General features: G+C 38.8%; 1 long non-coding RNA gene across 5 annotated transcripts in view; it reads right to left on the bottom strand.

The window, feature by feature from the left end:
• LOC147364213 (uncharacterized) overlaps positions 1-20,601 on the bottom strand; it is a 245,348-nt gene that overhangs the window by 17,361 nt on the left and 207,386 nt on the right. Inside the window, exon 1 of one of the 5 annotated variants that reach the window (XR_015133641.1) lies at positions 19,031-19,175. The exons of the other annotated variants lie outside the window; for them this stretch is intronic. This is a non-coding gene — a long non-coding RNA (uncharacterized LOC147364213). Of the gene's footprint in view, positions 1-19,030; positions 19,176-20,601 lie in introns of those variants that run through there. 5 annotated transcript variants of the gene reach the window in all.

The raw sequence follows: 20,601 nt of genomic DNA, 5'->3' as shown, positions 1-20,601 counted from the left end.
ACCTGCTCCAGTATTCTTGCCTGGAAAATCCTATGGACAGAGGAGACTAGTGGGTTACAGCCCATAGGGTTGCAAAGAGTTGGACATGACTGAAGTGACTTAGCATACCATGAAAGAAGAGACTTCTGCTGTGGTTTCTCAAATGTTAATGTACATATCAACAATCAGAGAATGTAGCTAAAATTCATAATCTGATTTATAGGCCAGGATAGGGCTTGTTGCTGGTCTTTCAGACACCAGACACACTCCTATCTCAGAGCGTTTGCACTAATATTTCCTCTGACCAGAATTGCTCTTCCTCAAAATATACTTGTGGTCAACTAACTCCCTTCTCTCCTTCAAATTTTTACTCAAATGCACCTTCAAAAGAGACCCACCATGACCAGTCAATTTATTTAAAGATTTGTTTATTCTTGGCTTGCAGGTTTTTTTTTTCCCCCTGTATTCTCACACCCCTGAAATCTGTTCCTCTGCTCATAAGGAGCCAGTCTTGTCAGATTAAGGACCCACCCTTGTGACCTCATTTAACCTTTATTATATCCTTAACTCCAAATATAGCCATTTTGAGAGTCAGGGCTTCGACATATGAATTTGATGGTTGGGGGGTTGGAGGGGTTGGGGAGGCCCAATTCAGCCTGCAATGGTGAGATTATGTGCATATAGTTTATATGTATACATTATTGGTGTGTTTGCACATTTACATGTGCAAATATATTCTGTACTTCTAAAATTGTTAGATTTTTAGTTACCCACCTCACTGCACAGAAAAAGTGACAGTTGGTCACTTTTCAGGAGCCCCATGGCTGTCAAGATGGGGCTTCCCTGGTGGCTCAGAGGGTAAAGTGTATGCCTGCAATGCAGGAGACCTGGGTTCGATCTCCTCCGGTCTGGAAGATCCCCTGGAGAAGGAAATGGCACCCCACTCCAGTACTCTTGCCTGAAAAATTCCATGGATGGAAGAGCCTGGTAGGGGACGCAGAGTCGCATAGGACTGAGCAACTTCACTTTTACAGCCATCTTCTCTTACTCTGCTAATGAAGTTTCAGGGCACAAAATGCCTGATACTGCAGCAGAGAGGCAGCGATGACTTGGTTGGAGGCTGAAAAGATGAGATCCCCTCTCGTATTTGGAAAATAACAGGGTTTGTTTCCCCTCTATCTACATATGTTTCTTACAAATAGGATGATAATTATAATTCACCTGAAATCTTTTGTACTGTCAGGGGAATATATTGAATTATAAATATTTATAATCCTATCACCCTCCTCTTTGGTAGGGAGGGAGATTTCCTTGTTTTTGTAATTATCAGACTTTTATTGTGTTTAGTGGGGTGACAGATGAAGAGGAAAAATTAGGAAGCTAAAAAAGCCAACTTCTTCTACTTAAGGAAAAATTGCCTAATACCAGAATGGGAGAGAGATAAGTGTTTAAAAATGGATATTGAGGGCCCTGGAAAAGTGGTGACAGAGAAAGGCAATGAAAAAAGAGAGGAAAGCATGAGAGATGTAAGAACAGCCTTAGAGGTTGGGATTGAGGAAGTGGGGGTAAAAGGGTTTATTAAGGAATATTGCTCCCTTTTTATCTTCTGAAAAAAATCTGTTCAGTAAACATGTATCATGCTTCAGGGGTTTGCTTGGGGGTAATTCTATTTGTTTTTATTAAGCTTCATGAAATCACTGTTTTTGTTGATCAAAAATGTAATCAGCAGTTCTATATGATCCAAGCTAACATTTGAATTAAGTATAGTTGTTGCAATTCAAGTTGATGGCAAGAAAAAGAGGGTCCACAATATTCCAGATATATCTAGTACCTAAGAATCTAAGGAAAGCTGGAGAGGAACATGTGAGTAAGGGCCTAGAGGTCTCCTTCTCATCCACTAGCTGAAATCCAAGTCCTATCTTATTCTAGGTACACGAAGGAACAAACTGAAAAGAAGGGTCCTAGACTTGATTCAGAGCCAATGTACCCTTGTCCTTCCTGACTCAAAGAATAGGCACATGGAGAGAGTAGCCTGTCACTTGCTACTTGGGTGACATGGATTATAGGAAAGAGAAGGGAGCTTGTCATGTGCTCTTATGTAACACTTCAGTGTGCATGTTGGAATCTGAGGAAACAGATGAATGAATTTCTCCTCCATTTAAGGATGTTAACCATGAAGATCACAACAAACCGTGGACAATTCTCAGAGTTGGGCATTCTCAGAGGCAGGCACCTCACCTGCCTCCTGAGAAACCTGTGTGCAGGTCAAAAAGCAACTGTTAGAACTGGACATGAAACCATGGACTGGTTCCCAATTGGGAAAGGAGTACATAAAAGCAGTATATGGTCATCCTGCTTATTTAACTTATGTGCCGAGTACATCATGTGAAATGCTGAGCTGAATGAAGCACAAGCTGGAATCAATATTGCTGGGAGAATATCAGTAATCCAGATATCTGGATTGGAGAATATCAGATATCCAGATGACACCACCCTTATGGCAGAAAGCAAAGAACGAAAGAGCCTCTTGATGAAAGTGAAACAGGAGAGTGAAAGAGCTGGCTTAAAATTCAACATTCAAAAAACTAAGATCATGGCATCCAGTCCCATCACTTCATGGCAGAGATGGGGAAACCATGGAAATGGTAACAGACTTTATTTTCTTGGGCTTCACATCACTGCAGATGGTGACTGAAGTCATGAAATTAAAAGATGCTTACTCCTTGGAAGAAAAGTTATGACAAACCTAGACAGCATATTAAACAGCAGAGACATCACTTTGCCAACAAAGGCCCTTATTGTCAAAGCTATGGTTTTTTCCAGTAGTCATGTACAGATGTGAGATTTGGACCATAAATAAGGCTGAGTGCCAAAGAATTGATGCTTTTAAACTATGGTGCTGGAGAAGACTCTTGGGAATCCCTATGACAGCAAGGAGGTCAAAACAGTCAATCCTAAAGGAAATCAGTCCTGAATATTCATGGGAAGGACTGATGCTGAAGCTGCAGTTTCAATACTTTGGCCACCTGATGGGAAGAGATAACTCATTGGAAAAGAGCCTGATGCTGGGAAAGAGTGAGGGGAGGAAGAGAAGGGGGCAGCATAGGATGGGATGACTGGATGAGAATGTACATGAGTTTGAGCAAATTCTGGTAGATAATGAAGGACAGAGAAGCCTGACATGCTGCAGTCCATGGGGTTGCCAAGAGTCAGACATGACCAGCAACTGAACAGCAACATCAACCAACCATGAAGATAAGGTTAGGAGATGGGATCCTTCCTTAGTCTGGCCTACAAATGCTACCATATATTGAACATATACATATGTGTGTGTGTGTGTATATATATATATATATATATATATATATGCCATATATAAGTACAAGCACATTAGACATGCCCTTTCAATCATTAGACTGGTTAAATAATGTTTTGAGCATCTTTTCATGGTGTGTTCCACAACACATATTTAATCTTCATAACATCCATACAAGGAAGGCAAGCACTATTCCCCCATCTATTGAAGAAATCCTGAGCCATAGGACAATGAATGAATTGTTCCCAATTAGTTAGGGGCTTAATTGGGATTTGAAATGAAGTTTGCTATAAGCCCCATTTTTGTCACCACAATAGGGAATGCTTAAGCTTTTTCCAGCTTAAGTCTATGAAATGCCTGTTACTCTGCCAGCTTGCACTGTGATCCATGTCATGGGGTAGCTGGAAGGGCTACACTGTGATTTGGCTTAGCTGCTGCCAGAACATACTCGTTAAAGAGATACTGCCGTTCTCCCCTCCTGAGCCAGCGATGGTTCAAAGCTCCAGAATCTTGTCTCATTAATGCAGAATCACAGATATTAACAAATCCCAATTTCTATTCATTGTCCTTCTCTAGCTCACTAGATTGAAGCCAGGGGTGGGAATAAGACTAAATAATGAACTTAAATAATAACTCAGAGGGTATTATCTAATCCAAATCTTCAAGTAGATGAGAGCCAAAAGCCACAGGAGACGCAAGTGGGATGAATAGCAAAAATTGCATAGAGATGGATGTTTAACTCTTCCTCCATTTCTTCTTATACTGCCTGAGGAAGCTTCATAACCCTCCATTACTATATCTTCAGATCCTTCTAAAAGATCTGGTGAGAAAATTCCAAATAAATGGAGACTCACAATGAGAGGTATGAAAAATAAAAATGAAAAATATTTCTAAAGATAAGCCTTTTATGTTAAAGCTTACTTCATTAATTTGAACAACAGAAATATGATTGAAATCTTTTTCTTTTATAGGTCTACCAATCTGCAAGGTTTTACAGTTGCTTAATCAAAGTAACTGTATTATTCTATTCACATTTTCTCGAACCATCTCTCCAAAGAGAAAACTCCTTCCAATGGGTTCCACTTTATGTCTCAGCTCATATGTCTCTACTGCCTCTACCCAATGTAAAATCCACAAAATTTATATTTGTTCATAGTCCAATGGACTAAATGCCTGTGCTGCTGCTGCTAAGTCACTCCAGTCATGTCCGAGGGCTCCAGGGAGCCCACCAAGCTCCCCTATCCCTGGGATTCTCCAGGCAAGAACACTGGAGTGAGGTGCCATTGCCTTCTCCAAAATGCCTGTATCCTCTCAAAATTAACACAGTGAAGCTGTACCCTCCAATGTGATGGTGTTTGGAGACAGGGTCTTTGGGAGGTAACTCACTCATAAGGGTGGGGTCCTGGTCATGCGGGATTAGTGCCCTTATAAGAAGAGACACCAAAGAGCGCTTGTTTTCTGTTTCTCCACGCGAGGATACAAGAAGGCAATCACCTACAAGCCAGAAGAGCTCTCATCGAAACTCAACCATACCAGCACTCTGATGTCAAACTTCCAGCCTCCAGAAATGTGAGAAAATACACTTTGGTTTATGGTATCATTATGGCATCTTGAGAAGACTAAAACAAAATCTCTATGAAATTTTTTAGTATATCACTAATATCTATTGAGTGCCAACTCAGTGCAAACCACCATCTTAGACACCATACACATTAATCATGCATAGGTCTTGGAGAGGCCATATAGTGAGCATTTAAGAGCAGTTCTGTACCTATTCCAAGGGAGTTAACTGAAGTAATGGAATCCAAATGTTTAGCATCATGACAAATATGTAGTGGGTTTTCAAAAATATTAGTCATTTAAAAGAGTAGGTGGATTTTCTGTATATATATGCCCAATATCTAAAGAAAAACATGGCTTGAAAGGTTATATGCACCCCAGTGTTCATTGCAGCACTATTTACAATAGCCAAGACATGGAAGCAAACTAAATGTCTTTTGACAGATGAGTGGATAAATAAAATATGATAATATGTCACATTTATCCATATATACAATGGAATATTGTGCGTGCTTAGTCACTCAGTCATGTCTGACTTTTTGTGACCCCACAGACTGTAGCCTGCCAGGTTCCTCTATTCATGGGGATTCTCCAGGCAAGAACACTGGTGTGGTTTGCCATGACCTCCTCCAGGGTATCTTCCCAACCCAGGGACTGAACCCAGGTATCCCATGTTGCAGGCAGATTCTTTACCATCTGAGCCACTAGGGAAGCCCATAATGGAATAGTACTCGGCCACTAAAAATAATGAAATAATGCTACTTGTAGCAGTTTGGATGGATCTGGAGATTATTATACTAAGTGCAATAAATCAGACAGAGAAAGTCATATATCATATGATACTGCTTATATGTAGAATTAAAAAAAATGTAATGCAAATGAACTTATTTACAAACAGACTCACAGACTTAGAGAACAAACTTATGGTTACCAGTGGGGTTGGATTGGGAGAAGGGATTAAAATGCAATGCCCTTCCATGGGAAAAAATAGAAAGAATAATGGAAAGGTATTATTTTGGAAGGGTCTTATTAATCAAGCTTTCTAATTGCAAACTATATAAATTGACTATTTTAAGCTGAAGAAGAATTTATTAATTGATATTAAATAGCTCTCAATCGCAGAATGGGCCAGATCAGACCAATAATAATGTCCCTAAGCACATACTAGAATTGGTCTGCCTATTACCACTACCTCTGTAGATTACTTGTAACTGCTACCAAAGTTTGCCAGAATGAGTTTTTTTTATATTAATTTTTAAATTCACATACTTATATATGTACTACCTGTATAAGCACAATGGATGCACCCACTCTGCTTATACATTACTTTGGATCTAAGCTGCTTTGGTGTCTCACGTCTGAGCTTTCTTTTTGGCTGAGACAGCCCTTGCCCAAGTGGAGTTGTGTCACAAAGCAAGTGAGACCAGAGCAGTCACTTAGCTTGGTGCAGGGCATGTGCCAGTGTGGTCAGGGAAACCAGCCATCCTTGCAGTTTCAATCTGCCCTTTCTTCCCTCATTTAGGAGTAAGAAAGTGTGTACGTGCTCCTCTGGAATAGAATCCAGGCTGCCCATAGGCCTCCTGTTAGTCCCATAATCCTTGCTACCACCAGCCAAGAGAACTTATCTTGGATCCCAGGGCAGAGCACCCGATATATGGATCTAACTACTCACACCGAAGAGAGGATCTCCTTTCATGTAACCTTCCTTTCCTCTGAGTCCTTTCCCTAGGGCACAGGTCCCAACCTGATCTCTTGCTTCCCTTTCTACCCAATTCTCTGTGGATCTTTTTCACAGCCTTTGTTGTACAGGAATCTTTCTGCTAATTTCTAGTTAGCTGTCAGTGATACTTGTTCTATGTCTAGATGTATTTTTGATGTTTATTGGGGAAGGTGAGTTCCACATCCTCCTACTCTGCCATCATGATCTCCTCTCCTTGATTTATATATATATATAAATGTGTATATTTGAAATGTGTAAGAATTATACTATTGGACCTGTATTGTAACATGGCAATACAGTTGGCTGTGGTCAGATAGCAGCTTCTCTGTTTCAATGGGACATGGAAATTCAGCTTCATGTAGTCTTCACAGTTCCCCATTCTTTCACTCTGCCCATTACATACACTCAGGTTACCTGGTTATCTCCTGAAGCATTTGAGATTATAGCCATTACCTTAGAAATTGGCCACCAGTAGAGGCACATGCAATTTCAATGGGAAAAGAACAAATCAAAACAAATGATTATATGACTTCCCTTCCTCTTGTGTGCTCAGTTGTGTCCAACTCTTTGTGACCCTATGGACTGTAGCCCATCAGGCTCTTCTGTCCCTGGAATTTTCCAGGGATGAATACTGGAGTGGGTTGCCATTTCCTTACCCATGTAAACCAAAATATTATGAAAATAAACAGAAACATTGCCAATAATTTGTTGGGACTATACTCCTTGGAAGGAAAGTTATGAGCCACCTAGATAGCATATTCAAAAGCAGAGACATTACTTTGCCAACAAAGGTCCATCTAGTCAAGGCTATGGTTTTTCCAGTGGTCATGTATGGATGTGAGTGCTGGACTGTGAAGAAAGCTGAGTGCCGAAGAATTGATGCTTTTCAACTGTGGTGTTGGAGAAGACTCTTGAGAGTCCCTTGGACTTCAAGGAGATCCAACCAGTCCATTCTAAAGGAGATCAGCCCTGGGTGTTCATTGGAAGGACTGATGCTGAGGCTGAAACTCCAATACTTTGGCCACCTCATGCGAAGAGTTGACTCATTGGAAAAGACTCTGATGCTGGGAGGGATTGAGGGCAGGAGGAGAAGGGGACGACAGAGGATGAGATGGCTGGATGGCATCACTGGCTCAATGGATGTGAGTCTGAGTGAACTCTGAGAGTTGGTGATGGACAGGGAGGCCTGGCATGCTGCGATTCATGGGGTCACAAAGAGTTGGACACGACTGAGCAACTGAACTGAACTGAACTGAACTGATCTGAACTGATAATTGTATAACAATTCGTGTTCAAACTCTAACATATGGTCATCTTAATTTTACCCAAGGACAGAATCATCATCAATGAGCTTACAAATTTATCTGTAACTTCATCTTATTTAAGTTTCCACCTACCTGTAGCTTCTACTCAAAATGTTCATTATTATTTACTCTTTAATAAATATTATGTCCCAGGGTTTAGTCTACATTCTTGTGATAAGATGAGAAACACAATACATTTTCTACCCTTATAGAATTTATATCCTGTTTACAAACAAAAATTAAGATGTAATGCAGTATCATAGGGATAAGATCTATGAATGAAAATGAAGATAGTTAAATGATGGAAGGTAATACATGGTTCTATTTTACATAGGGTTGTTAAAAAAGACCTTGCTGAGGAGCTATGATTGGAACAGAGCCCTGAACAAAATGGGGAAGTGAACCCTTCAAATGTCTGGGAGGGAGCTTTTCAAGGCAACATCAAATCTGTATACCCTGGAAGTGCTTGGCATCTTCAAAGATTACCTAGCAACCCAGTGAACCTACCACAGAAATATTAGGGGAATGAATCTTAGAGAAAGAGGCCACATAAATGATGAACTAATCAAATAAATAGACTCTAGGAATGGATCTTAGATCTAGGAATGGATCTCTCTGCCTTTTGAGACTTACCTCTGTCCCGACAGAAAGTAGGAAAAATAGTCATCAAGAATTCTGACTTTAGAGCATGCCAATTTTTTTGACATTGGTCTTACTAATTTAGGCTTTCTGAGTCTGATTTTTGAACCTCATATTTCCTCTGACCTCTTTTTGATTGGCTTCCAGATCTCTGGCCACTGACAACCAGTTACTATAGACAGCCTCCCTGACTGCTAATTCTTAGTTGAACTTCCAATTCTTAACTGGCTCCTGATCTCTGGACTTCGCATATGGTTGTGTTCTATCCTAATTTCCTGACTTCTTGAGCTCTGAATACTATCTCCTTTCACACAGATGGTTCAAATATAGCTACCTGCCTTTCTCAGTCCTTAATTGGAAATAACAATTGGGAATAACCTGCTATTTGGCCCTGATCCTGATTCCAGAGTTCAGTCTCTGGTGTCATGAATCCCTAGTGTGTAATTGACTTCATTAAAGTGGATAAATTAATTTAAGCAAAAATAGATAATGCCTGAAAGACAACTAATATTGTTCCTAAACTTGATGCCTACTGAGGTAATGCTTGTTTCTTGCCAATATAAACCATGTATTATCTTGTCAATATAAACAAGCAGCAGAAAGGTTTTTAAAGTTTCTATTCATGTACAAATGGATAATAAAATTTTGTTTTGCTATTCATAATAAATGGCTTAGGTCAACATTACAATTTACTCTTATGCCATAAAGAAGTAGTTCTCAACCATTTTCATATTTTGGCTCATGTAGAAAATAATATTTATAGATTACTGCTGCTGCTGCTAAGTCGCTTCAATCATGTCCGACTCTGTGTGACCCCATAGACGGCAGCCTACTAGGCTCCTCTGTCCCTGGGATTCTCCAGGCAAGAATGCTGGAGTGGGTTGCCATTTCCTTCTCCAGTGCATGAAAGTGAAGTCGTTCAGTCGTGCCTGACTCTTAGCGACCCCATGGACTCCAGCCTACCAGGCTTCTCCGTCCATGGGATTTTCCAGGCAAGAGTACTGGAGTGGGGTGCCATTGCCTTCTCCGATTTATAGATTACACAAAAGTAATTGGATGTGGCTACATCATGAACCCAAGAAATCAACTCCTCAGCACATCTGTAAGTGCATCTTTATCTAAAGCATACCAATTGAGACCTCTTTCCTGAAGGTAGGTTTTTGTTCTTTCTTTCACCCCCAGAATTAGTTCAACTATGTCTAAAATTTAATTAGTTGCAGATATTTCTACCTATATCATATTAAGAAACTGATACCCCAGCTACAGCTCACATATATTTCTGAAAAGAGAAAATGGCCCAATTGTGTCCAACTCATTGTGACCCCCTGGACTATAAAGTCCATGGAATTCTCCAGGCCAAAATACTGAAGTGGGTAGCTGTTCCCTTCTCCAGGGGATCTTCCCAACCCAGGGTTTGAACCTAGGACTCCCACGTTGCAGGCTGATACTTTACCAGTTGAATCACCTCAAGACCAAAAAGAGTAGAAAATATAACATTAATATACTTTAAAATTCCTTGTCATTCCCTGAGACAAATAACTTATTCAAATGTAACAGATATGAACAGTAATATATTTCATAATTTGCTTTTTTTTTCCCTCTGAGCTTTGAAAATGTATTATTTTCCTGTCTGCTTCAGTTTTCTCAAAAGTTATCTAGTGTAAGCTTTCTATAATACAGATTTCATTCCAAAATACTTTCATTTTCAGTTTTATACTTCCAAAATAAGAGCATTGCATTTCATTTTTCATTTCAAAAAACATATTTATACCCCTGGTATGCTATGTTCTATATTTTGGGAAGTATGAAGAGAAAGACATGGTCTCTTTTCCAATCTATTCATCGTCTAGAGGAGGAGATGGCAAGAGAGAACAGGAGTAACAGGAGATGGCAAGAGAGAACATCAGCATTTTAGGAATCAGTGAACTAAAATGGAGTGGAATGGGTGAATTTGATTCAGATGACCATTATATCTACTACTGTGGGAAAGATCCCTTAGAAGAAATGGAGTAGCCCTCATAGTCAAAAAAAGAGAGTCCAAAATGCAGTATTTGGATGCAATCCCCAAAATGAGAGAATGATCTCGGTTCATTTTCAGGGCAAACAAGTCAATATCACAGTAATCCAAATCTATGCCCCAACCACTAAAGCTGAAGAAACTGAAGTTGAACAGTTCTATGAAGACCTACAAAACCTTTCAGAACTAACACCATAAAAAGATGTCCTGTTCATCATAGGGGACTAGAATGTAAAAGTAGGAAGTCAAGAGATATCTGGAGTAAACCACAAGTTTGACTTGGGAGTAAAAAAGAAGCAGGATAAAGGCTAACAGAGTTTTGCCAAGAAAACACACTGACCATAGTTACCACCCTTTTCCAACAACACAAGAGACGACTCTGCACATGGACATCACCAAATGGTCAATACCAAAATCAGACTGAAGATATTCTTTGCAGCCAAAGATGGAGTAGCTCTATACAGTCAGCAAAACAAGACATGGAGCTTACTGTGGCTCAGGTCATGAACTTCTTATTACAAAATTCAGACTTAAATTGAAGTAGGGAAAACCACTAGGCCATTCAGGTATGCCCTAATCAAATCCCTTATGACTGTACAGTAGAAGTAACAAATAGATTCAAGGGATTAGATCTGATAGAGTGCCTAAAGAACTATGGACAGAATTTCATAACATTGTACAGGAGGTTTTGATATTGAAATATCAATAACCTCAGATATACTCAGATATACAGATGGTATCACCCTCACGGCAGAAAGTGAAGAGGAACTAAAGAGCCTCTTGATGAAGGAGAAAGAGAATAGTGTAAAAGCTGACTTAAAACTCAACATTCAAAAAGCTAAGATATGGCATCAGTCCCATCACTTAATGGCAAATAGATGGGGAAACAATGGAAACCATGGCAAACATTATTTTCCTGGGCTCCAAAATCACTGCAGATGGTGACTGTAGCTGTGAAATTAAAAGACACTTGCTCCTTGGAAGAAAAGCTATGGCAAACCTAAACAACATATTAAAAAGCAGGGACATTATTTTGTTGACAAAGGTCCTTATAGTCTAATGCTAATGTTAAGTCGCTTCAGTCGTGTCCAACTCTGTACAACCCCATAGACGGCAGCCCACCAGGCTCCGCCATCCGTGGGATTCTCCAGGCAAGAACACTGGAGTGGGTTGCCATTTCCTTCTCCAATGCATGACAGTGAAAAATGAAAGTGAAGTCACTCAGTCGTGTCTGACTCCTAGCGACCCCGAGGACTGCAGCCTACCAGGCTCCTCTGTCCATGGATTTTCCAGGCAAGAGTACTGGAGTGGGGTGCCATTGCCTTCTCCACCATACAGTGTAAGCTATGGTTTTTCCAGTAGTCAGGTATGGATGTGAGAGTTGGACCATAAAGAAGGCTGAGCACTGAAAAATTGGTGCTTTTGAGCTGCAATGTTAGAGAAGACTCTTGAAAGTCCCTTGGACTGCAAGAAGCTCCAACCAGTCAATCATAAAGGAAATTAGTCCTGAATGTTCATTGGAAGGACTATGCTGAAGCTCCAATATTTTAGCCACCTGATGGGAAGTTGACTGGAAAATCCGCTGATGCTGGGAAAGATTAAAGGCAGGAGGAGAAGGGGACAACAGAGGATGATATGGTTGGATGGCATCACCGACTCAATGGACATGAGTTTGAGCAAGCTCCTGGAGATGGTGAAGGGCCAGGAAGCCTGGTATGGCTGCAGTCCATGGGGTCACAAAGAGTCAAACACAACTGAGTGACTGAACACAAACAACAAAAGAGGGTGTAAACTGCCAAGGAAACATTGCTTCAAGTATGTATGCTACTTTCCATAGTAGAAAAATTAAAAACCACAGCAATTTTGTTTAGGTTAGTTGTAAGAATATATCTGGGATTATTAATAACTACCTTTATGTACTTTGCAAAATAAAGATTTTATATTAGTTTTGAAGTCATACAATTTGCAGATATTATAGGCAGCTTACTTAAATGTTTCAATGCTTTGCTTCTCTTAGACTGTAGATTTAGAATCCCACTTGTCTTATCTATTACCACATGAATAAAATTGACCCCTGTTCTTATTTGCTTCTTGTTGTTCAGTTTCTAAGTTGTGTCTTATTTATTGCTGATTCATTTTATATACACACACACACACACACACACACACACACACATATGTATATATAAAGAGTACATCATGAGAAACACTGGGCTGGATGGAGCACAAGCTGGAATCAAGATTGCCAGGAGAAATATCAGTAACCTCAGATATACAGATGACACTACCCTTATGGGAGAAAGCAAAGAACTAAAGAGCTTCTTGATGAAAGTAAAAAAGCAGAGTGAAAAAGTTGGCTTAAAGCTCAACATTCAAAAAACTAAGATCATGGGATCTGGTCCCATCACTTTATGGCAAATAGATGGGGAAACAATGGAAACAGTGACAGACTTTATTTTCTTGGACTCCAAAATCACTGCAGATAGTGACTGCAACCATGAAATTAAAAGACGCTTGCTTCTTGGAAGAAAAGTTATGATCAATCTAGACAGCATATTAAAAAGCAGAGACATTACTTTGCCAACAAAGTCCATCTGGTCAAAGCTTTGGTTTTTCCAGTAGTCGTGTACGGATGTGAGAGTTGAACTATAAAGGAAGCTGAGCACTGAAGAACTGATGCTTTTAAACTGTGGTGTTGGAGAAGACTGTTGAGAGTCCCCTGGACTGCAAGGAGATCCAACCAGTCCATCCTAAAGGAAATCAGTCCTGAATATTCATTGGAAGGACTGATGCTGAAGCTCAAACTCCAATGCTTTGACCACCTTATGTGAAGAACTGACTCATTTGAAAAGACCCTGATGCTGGGAAAGTTTGAAGGTGGGAGGAGAAGAGGAAAACATGGATGAGATTATTTGATGGCATCACCAACTCAAAGGACATGTGTTCGAGTAGACTCCAGGAGTTGGTGATGGACAGGGAGGTGTGCTGCAGTCCATGGGGGCACAAAGAGCTGGACACAATTCTATCAAAACTAATATAAGCGACTGAACTGAATCTAAAATATTGCTGTTGTTCAATCACTAAGTTGTGTCCGACTCTTTGTGCCCCCACGGACTGCAGCATACCAGGCTTCTCTGTCTTTCACTATCCTCCAAATTTTGCTCAAACTCATATCCATGGAGCCGATGATGCCACCCAACCATCTCATCCTCTGTCAACCCTTTCTCCTACTGCCCTCAATCTTTCCCAGGATCAGCATCTTTTCCAATGAGTTGGCTCTTCACATCAGGTGGCCAAAGTATTGGAGCTTCAGGTTCAGCATCAGTACTTCCAGTGATTATTCAGGGTTGATTTCCTTTGGAATTGACTGGTTTGATCTCCTTGCAGTCCAAGAGACTCTTAAGAGTATTCTCCATTACCACAGTTCAACAGCATCACTTCTTTGGTGCTCAGCCTTCTTTATGGTCCAACTCTCACATCTGCACATGACTACAGAAAAACCAAAGTTTTGAGTATATGGACCTTTGTTAGCAAGGTGATATATGTTTATTATGTAAGTTGTATCACATTTTCTACTCTGACTCATTATTTATATATATATATTATACATATAATATATATCTGATATCTATAATATACATATCAGATATATACTGTATGTTATGCCTCATTTACTACTCTGACTCATTATATATGTATTATATAACTTATATTATATAATTGTCTTATTTATTCATCTGATTTATACTTTTATATTATATAGCTCACTTCTTATTTACTACTCTGACTAGTTATATATATATATATTATATATATATTTTATGTATATTATATATATAGTCTCTCTTATCAAGTCAGTGTAGTAAATAAATGATTTAGAGACTGAACAACAACAAGGAAATAAGAAGATGGATCATTTTTACTTGTGTGGTAATTAATAAAGCAATTGGGGTTCTAAATCTACAGATTGAGAGAAGCAAAACATTGAAGTAAGCTGCCTAGAATATCTACATAGTTAGGACTTCAGAACTAATATCAAATCTTTATTGTGCAAAGTACATCAAACTTGTTATTAATAATCCCTGCTATATTCTTACATATAACCAAAACAAAATTACTGTAGGTCTTTAAATTTTTTTTTCTACCACAGAAGATATTTCTCATTGAAAGCTGGGCAACATGTCTGTCTATGGCTGTGAGGAAAATGCTGACCATTTCCATTGCCCTTAACAGGTCAATTTATCCAAAGGCATTGATGTGCTATCAGAGATGATAGAGCTCTTCTTAACGATTTTGCAGAGAGAATAAGGATAATGCTATTGAGACACCAACATCTTTTTATCATTACAGAAACTTAGCATTAGAAGAACATCAATTACACGCCTGAACAAAAATGTATTCAAACTTTCTAGGCAGCCCTCTTTGCATTTAACTTAACTCATGTCCTTTCCTCATTACAGATGGCATGTGTATGTTGATAGGAATACTGTCTGTACCAAAGATGCCTAAATTAGTTTGCTGCTTTAGCCTCTGCTAATATTGATGATTCTCATCTGAATCCCTAGATATAATCATAAGGGAAACATTAACTTTAGTGGCTTATAAAATTCCAAGCCAGAAAATTGTGATCTAATTAATGTCTATTAAATAACTTTTAGCAATTTAAATTATTATATGTAAATGCATCACTTCATTTCTTTCAAAACTATTGAATATGACTATAAAAGTTGGGTAAAAGAGATGCCACATCTAATTCTGATACATGTATGTATGTGCTCAGTCACATCCACCTCTTTGCAATCCCATGGACTGTAGACCTCCAGGCTCTTCTGTCCATAGGATTTCCCAGGCAAGAATACTGGAGCACGTTGCCATTTCCTACTCCAGGGGACCTTCCTGACCTAGGGATCAAATCTGCATACTTTGTGTCTTCTGCGTTGCAGGTGGATTCTTTACCACTGCACCACCTGGGAAGCCCATGATATATGTATATTATATACATATAATATTATATAATAATAATAATAATAATAATAATATTATATATAATAATATATAATATATAAATATATATTATATATATATTTATATTATATTTATATTATATAAATATATATGTAAATTATAATAGATTATAAAACTATTATTATATAATATTATATATATTATACTAATTATAATCATATATATAATTATATATATTATTACATATATATATAATACATATATAATATCACTGCAGATGGTGAGTGTAGCCATGAAATTAAAAGACTCCTTGGAATAAAAGTTATGACCAACCTAGACAGCATATTAAAAAGCAGAGACATTACTTTGCCAAAAAAGGTCCGTCTAGTCGAACCTATGTTTTTTCCAGCAGTCATGTATGGATGTGAGAGTTGGACTATAAAGAAAGCTGAGCACCGAAGAATTGATGCTTTTGAACTGTGGTGTTGGAGAAGACTCTTGAGAGTCCCTTGGACTGCAAGGAGATCCAACCAATCCATCCTAAAGGAGATCAGTCCTGGGTGTTCATTGGAAGGACTGATGTTGAAGCTGAAACTCCAATACTTTGTCCACCTCATGCGAAGAGCTGACTCATTGGAAAAGACCCTGATGCTGGGACAGATAGAGGGCAGGAGGAGAAGGGGACGACAGACGATGAGATGGCTGGATGGCATCACCGACTCGATGGACTTGGGTTTGGCTGGACTCCGGGAGTTGGTGATGGACAGGGAGGCCTGGCGTGCTGCAGTTCATGGGGTCGCATACAGTCAGACATAACTGAGTGACTGAACTGAACTGAACTGAAAGTGTATGATTATAGCTTCTCCTGTTCTGGACAATATAAAACTGTTTTTTTCAATGAGTCAGTCAGTCAATCAGTTCAGTCGCTCAGTCATGTCCGACTCTTTGTGACCCCATGAATTGCAGCACTCCAGGCCTCCGTGTCCATCACAAACTCCTGGAGTTCACTCAAAATCACGTCCATCGAGTCAGTGATGCCATCCAGCCATCTCATCCTCTGTCGTCCCCTTCTCCTCCTGCACCCAATCCCTCCCAGCAAGAGAGATCATCTCTCCTTCAGGTTAGCCACTTGTTGCAAAGCACACCCGAAATTTTTAGGATGAAATGAAGCATTTGCCTGCTCCTTCCTAGAAGTCTCTTGTAATTGCCTGCTGTCTTGTGTAATATGTCCTTCCTAATGATTCATTTTCACAATTCATATGAAATGGACCTTCAACTGGTAAAATGGAACGGGAAGAAAAACAGTATGGTGCCGGGTAACATTGTTTACTTGAAGAGCATTTGAAAAAGAAAACATTTGCACAGTGTGGTTTCTATCTCATGAGAAAACTGTGAAAATGATACTCTAAAGCTATTACAGAGCAAAACAGAAACATAAATCATTTGAAGTACTTAAGGTAGACATTTTTCTCTTTAAGATCAGAAAGAGGGTTGTTAAATGTAAAACCCTCCACATTACAGTCTGCAACAGATTAGAAAAGTGAATATTGTTATAATTAATCAATTGAAACAAACTTCCAAGTTCCCTTAGTATTTAAGAGCTGCATATGATACTGTGCTGTATCTGTCATTATCACACTTAATCACACTTAATTTGGAAAGGTAAACTGACCAGCAACTCTTAATCAGCACTATTTCTGTTAGAGTGGCACCCTGTCTCCTCCCTTAGGTAATAATACATAGTCTAATAACAGAAACCAATACTGTATGGAACACATTGTTTTACAAGGAACTTGATATTCCAGAAAGCAATAAGCAATGTGCTGCTTGACTCTAATGTCTGTTCCACAGTAAGGTATCCAGCTAAAATGAAAAGCTTATACAAAACAATCAGTTGTGATATTGCCAAGCCTTTATCCCTAGATAGGTAAAGGAAGAAACTCTTAATGAGGTTGAAATGATACAGGGGTGTGGAAAAAGGTGTTTTTCATCATTTTTTAAAGCCAGTACCAATTGAATGTAAGATCTTTGCACTCTACATGGACCTAAACTCTTAGGGAAGTCAATTAAATTTTCATCTTAATATACATATGGAGTTATAAGTTAACAGGCTTCTTATTTCACCTGACTTACTCAAGTTTAAACGTTTCTATATCTATGTTGATTGTGTTGTGTGACTTAGGAGAACAAACAGTCTTCAAAACAGGTCAACCAACTGCATCTTACAAAGCACTCTATTTTCAAATTATTTTAATGATAGTAACACTAATACTACTAATAGCTTTCGTACTATTTTCAGCCGCAATGGTTTCACAGCACTGCTAAGTTTTGTCAGTGCCTATCTACTTTATTTCTGCTTCAACTCTATGAATATGATTTAAATTATTTAAACTCCAAAGACATTCATTTCAGTATTGAAAATTACCCTGAAAAGGAACACATAAGTACAAAGACAATTCTTTAAAATAAGTTTGAAAAGAGTTGAATGCTGACCCAGCGTCAAATACCAAATTTTCGTACCCAAACTGGTATTGAGTTGATCTCAGCTTCAGGTATGTATTGATATTTGTTCACATAGATACTGAGATTACTGTCCAGTTCTCCCTTCTTTGCTTGTGAAAGCTTGTCCTGGCTGATCTCTGTATTCCATTAGATGCCTGGACCTTTGCCTTTTGGCTGCAGCTGGAGGATTATCTTCTTGCTTCTAGGTCTCCATTGGTGGCTCCATGATTCTCTAATTCAAGAAAGCTCCACACAGTAAGACATCCTCATAGCCATTATATTATTATCTACACCTCTTTTTGTGAATTTTGAACTTTTAATCCTAACTGTTTTTAGGAGTACTTTTGTAAACAGACAAATTCACTCTAAAGTCTAAGTAAATCCTGGGTCCAATTAATTTTTTAGTCAAACTGAAGGAGGATTTACTTCTTGAAGTACAGAACTGGAAATCCTATTGGGTAGTTCATGTAGTTTATTTTCCTTGGATAGTTGAAGGATATACTGCTGTCAATGAATGAACCATATGCCTATGTCTTAAGTATTCAGATTCCTTTTTTAAAATTTATTTTTAACTGAAGAATAATTGCTTTACAGAATTTTGTTGTTTTCTGTCAAACATCAACATGAATCAGCCATAGATGTATATATGTCCCCTCCCTCTTGAACCTAATCCCCTTTAGCCTCTAGGAGAGTCAGAGACACTGCTTAAAATAGTGCTCTTGGAGCAGGGTGTTGATTAAGGGAGATAAAAGAGATGGTATTCTCAGTTAATATACCTCTTAGTGCCTGCGGATAAGGATAAGTAAGCAGACTGATGGCTAGACATTAAGGCAGAGGGAACATTTACAAGCTATATGAAGTATCCAAAATATGAAAAGATGAGGTCTATTTTTTGATGGGTTCAGCCTTCAGCCTATCGGTAAACAATGCTGAGGCTAGACTGGCCCTCATGGTTCTTATTCTGACTGCAAGATACCCTCCGATATAACCATTAGGAAACTTTAAGAAAAGGAAAAAAGGCTTATCACTTATAAGTCCTGGGACCTGCACAGTTTTCCTGGGGCCACACAGCAAGACTGAAGCAGAGACGGACAGAGGGTTTGGGCCTGGGTTCCATGTTTATTGGTTTTACTGGGATCAAGTGTTGAGGCCGAGAGTTTCACATGCTCACTATTTATTGGTAAATTTATAACATATGAGTAGGAATTTAAAGCACAGGAAGAGAAAAACAAGTGGTCTAAATGATCATTATTGAACTCAGCCAAGATACTTAAAGAGGCCTTGGGATTCAGGGAGGGGTGGCCTGGCTCTTTATCTAGACCCAAGGTTGGCAACATGTTTATTTAACATGGTCATCTTTGAACTACATGCCTGGGTAATCAAAGCTTAAATCAGGAAATTTCATTTAAAAAAAAAATTGAAAGAAAACCTATCTGTCAGGGCTTACATTACAAGGTCAAAGAAAAAGTGAAAAAGAAGAGTTGAAAATTACAGGGTAAGGTTGAAAAAGCAGTAAATCAGATTTAGACACAGATGTTCCAGGGCACCAATTCAGAACCCCAGAAAGAGAGGGATGTGTACCTTGGGATAACTTTTAGAGGTGAATCCCTCAGAATATATTCTGAATCTGACAGAAGTTTTAACTTAGTTAAAAAAAAATAAATCAGGTTTATTAAATGTCTCCACCCTCTTTTTTTTTTAAACTTTATATTATATATTGGAGTAATAGAAGGTCTCCACTTTCTTTATGAAACTGTTAAAGGTGGCTGGCCTTGTTTTGATAGCATTCATTTTCATGGAGGTGGGATATGGGTTCTATTTCAACAGAAATTTTTGGTCACTGGCACCCTCCGTGTCTAATGAAATCAAGAAAGTAAATCAAGGCAGTTGTGTTATAGGGAGATGGTCTATCCTACTCACTAGCACTTCCTGTTGTGGGACATCTCCTTGTCCAGAACTATACAGGCAGCTAAGTCCAGAACTCTGACAGTTACTCTGTTAAGTATCTATTAAGTGGCCACATGATTGACATTTATTACTCAGAACTTCTCTGTCACTACTTATCGTATCTTGCACTTTGAGGAAGTGAATTTTGTCTCAATACTTGAATTATTTCCAACACAGAAACTTCAATGGACAGCCATGGTGAACGCTCCAAGAAAATGCCTATAGAATATAAAGCAGGTGACTCATTGCAAGAATGTAAATTATAGATGTGAATGGAGCATTGTGTGCTTAAATCTTCTCAGTGGCAAGTGACTGAGATGTGGAGGAGAGATGCACAGTGAGTGTCATTATGGGTTTGTCTGACATGTTCAAGTTTTGGAAAATAATTGAAACAGACACCAAAGCTCTAGTATGGCCTTAGTCTTGGTGTACAGGTGGATCATGTCAATTCTTTTTACTTCAGAGTAAGAAAGTTTTTAAAAGACTAGATTGCAAGGTAAGCAGATTTTGCTTTCAGACAAATGCTTACAGGTTCTTACAACTCTGCCCCACTTGACATAGTCCATCTAGAAAGGATTGTTCCTTTTGAGTAAGGTTTCTTATGGACCATATTTGAGAAGTATGAGAGTCATAAAGTGCAATGAGTACTGCA

The sequence above is a fragment of the Bos grunniens genome, chromosome 10 (assembly GCF_055505025.1).
Source record: "Bos grunniens cultivar Pamir isolate PY7600 chromosome 10, Bosgru_T2T1.0, whole genome shotgun sequence".
NCBI lineage: Eukaryota > Metazoa > Chordata > Mammalia > Artiodactyla > Bovidae > Bos > Bos grunniens.
Note: the sequence above shows the minus strand (reverse complement) of the source record. Positions and strands in the feature narration are given on the sequence as shown.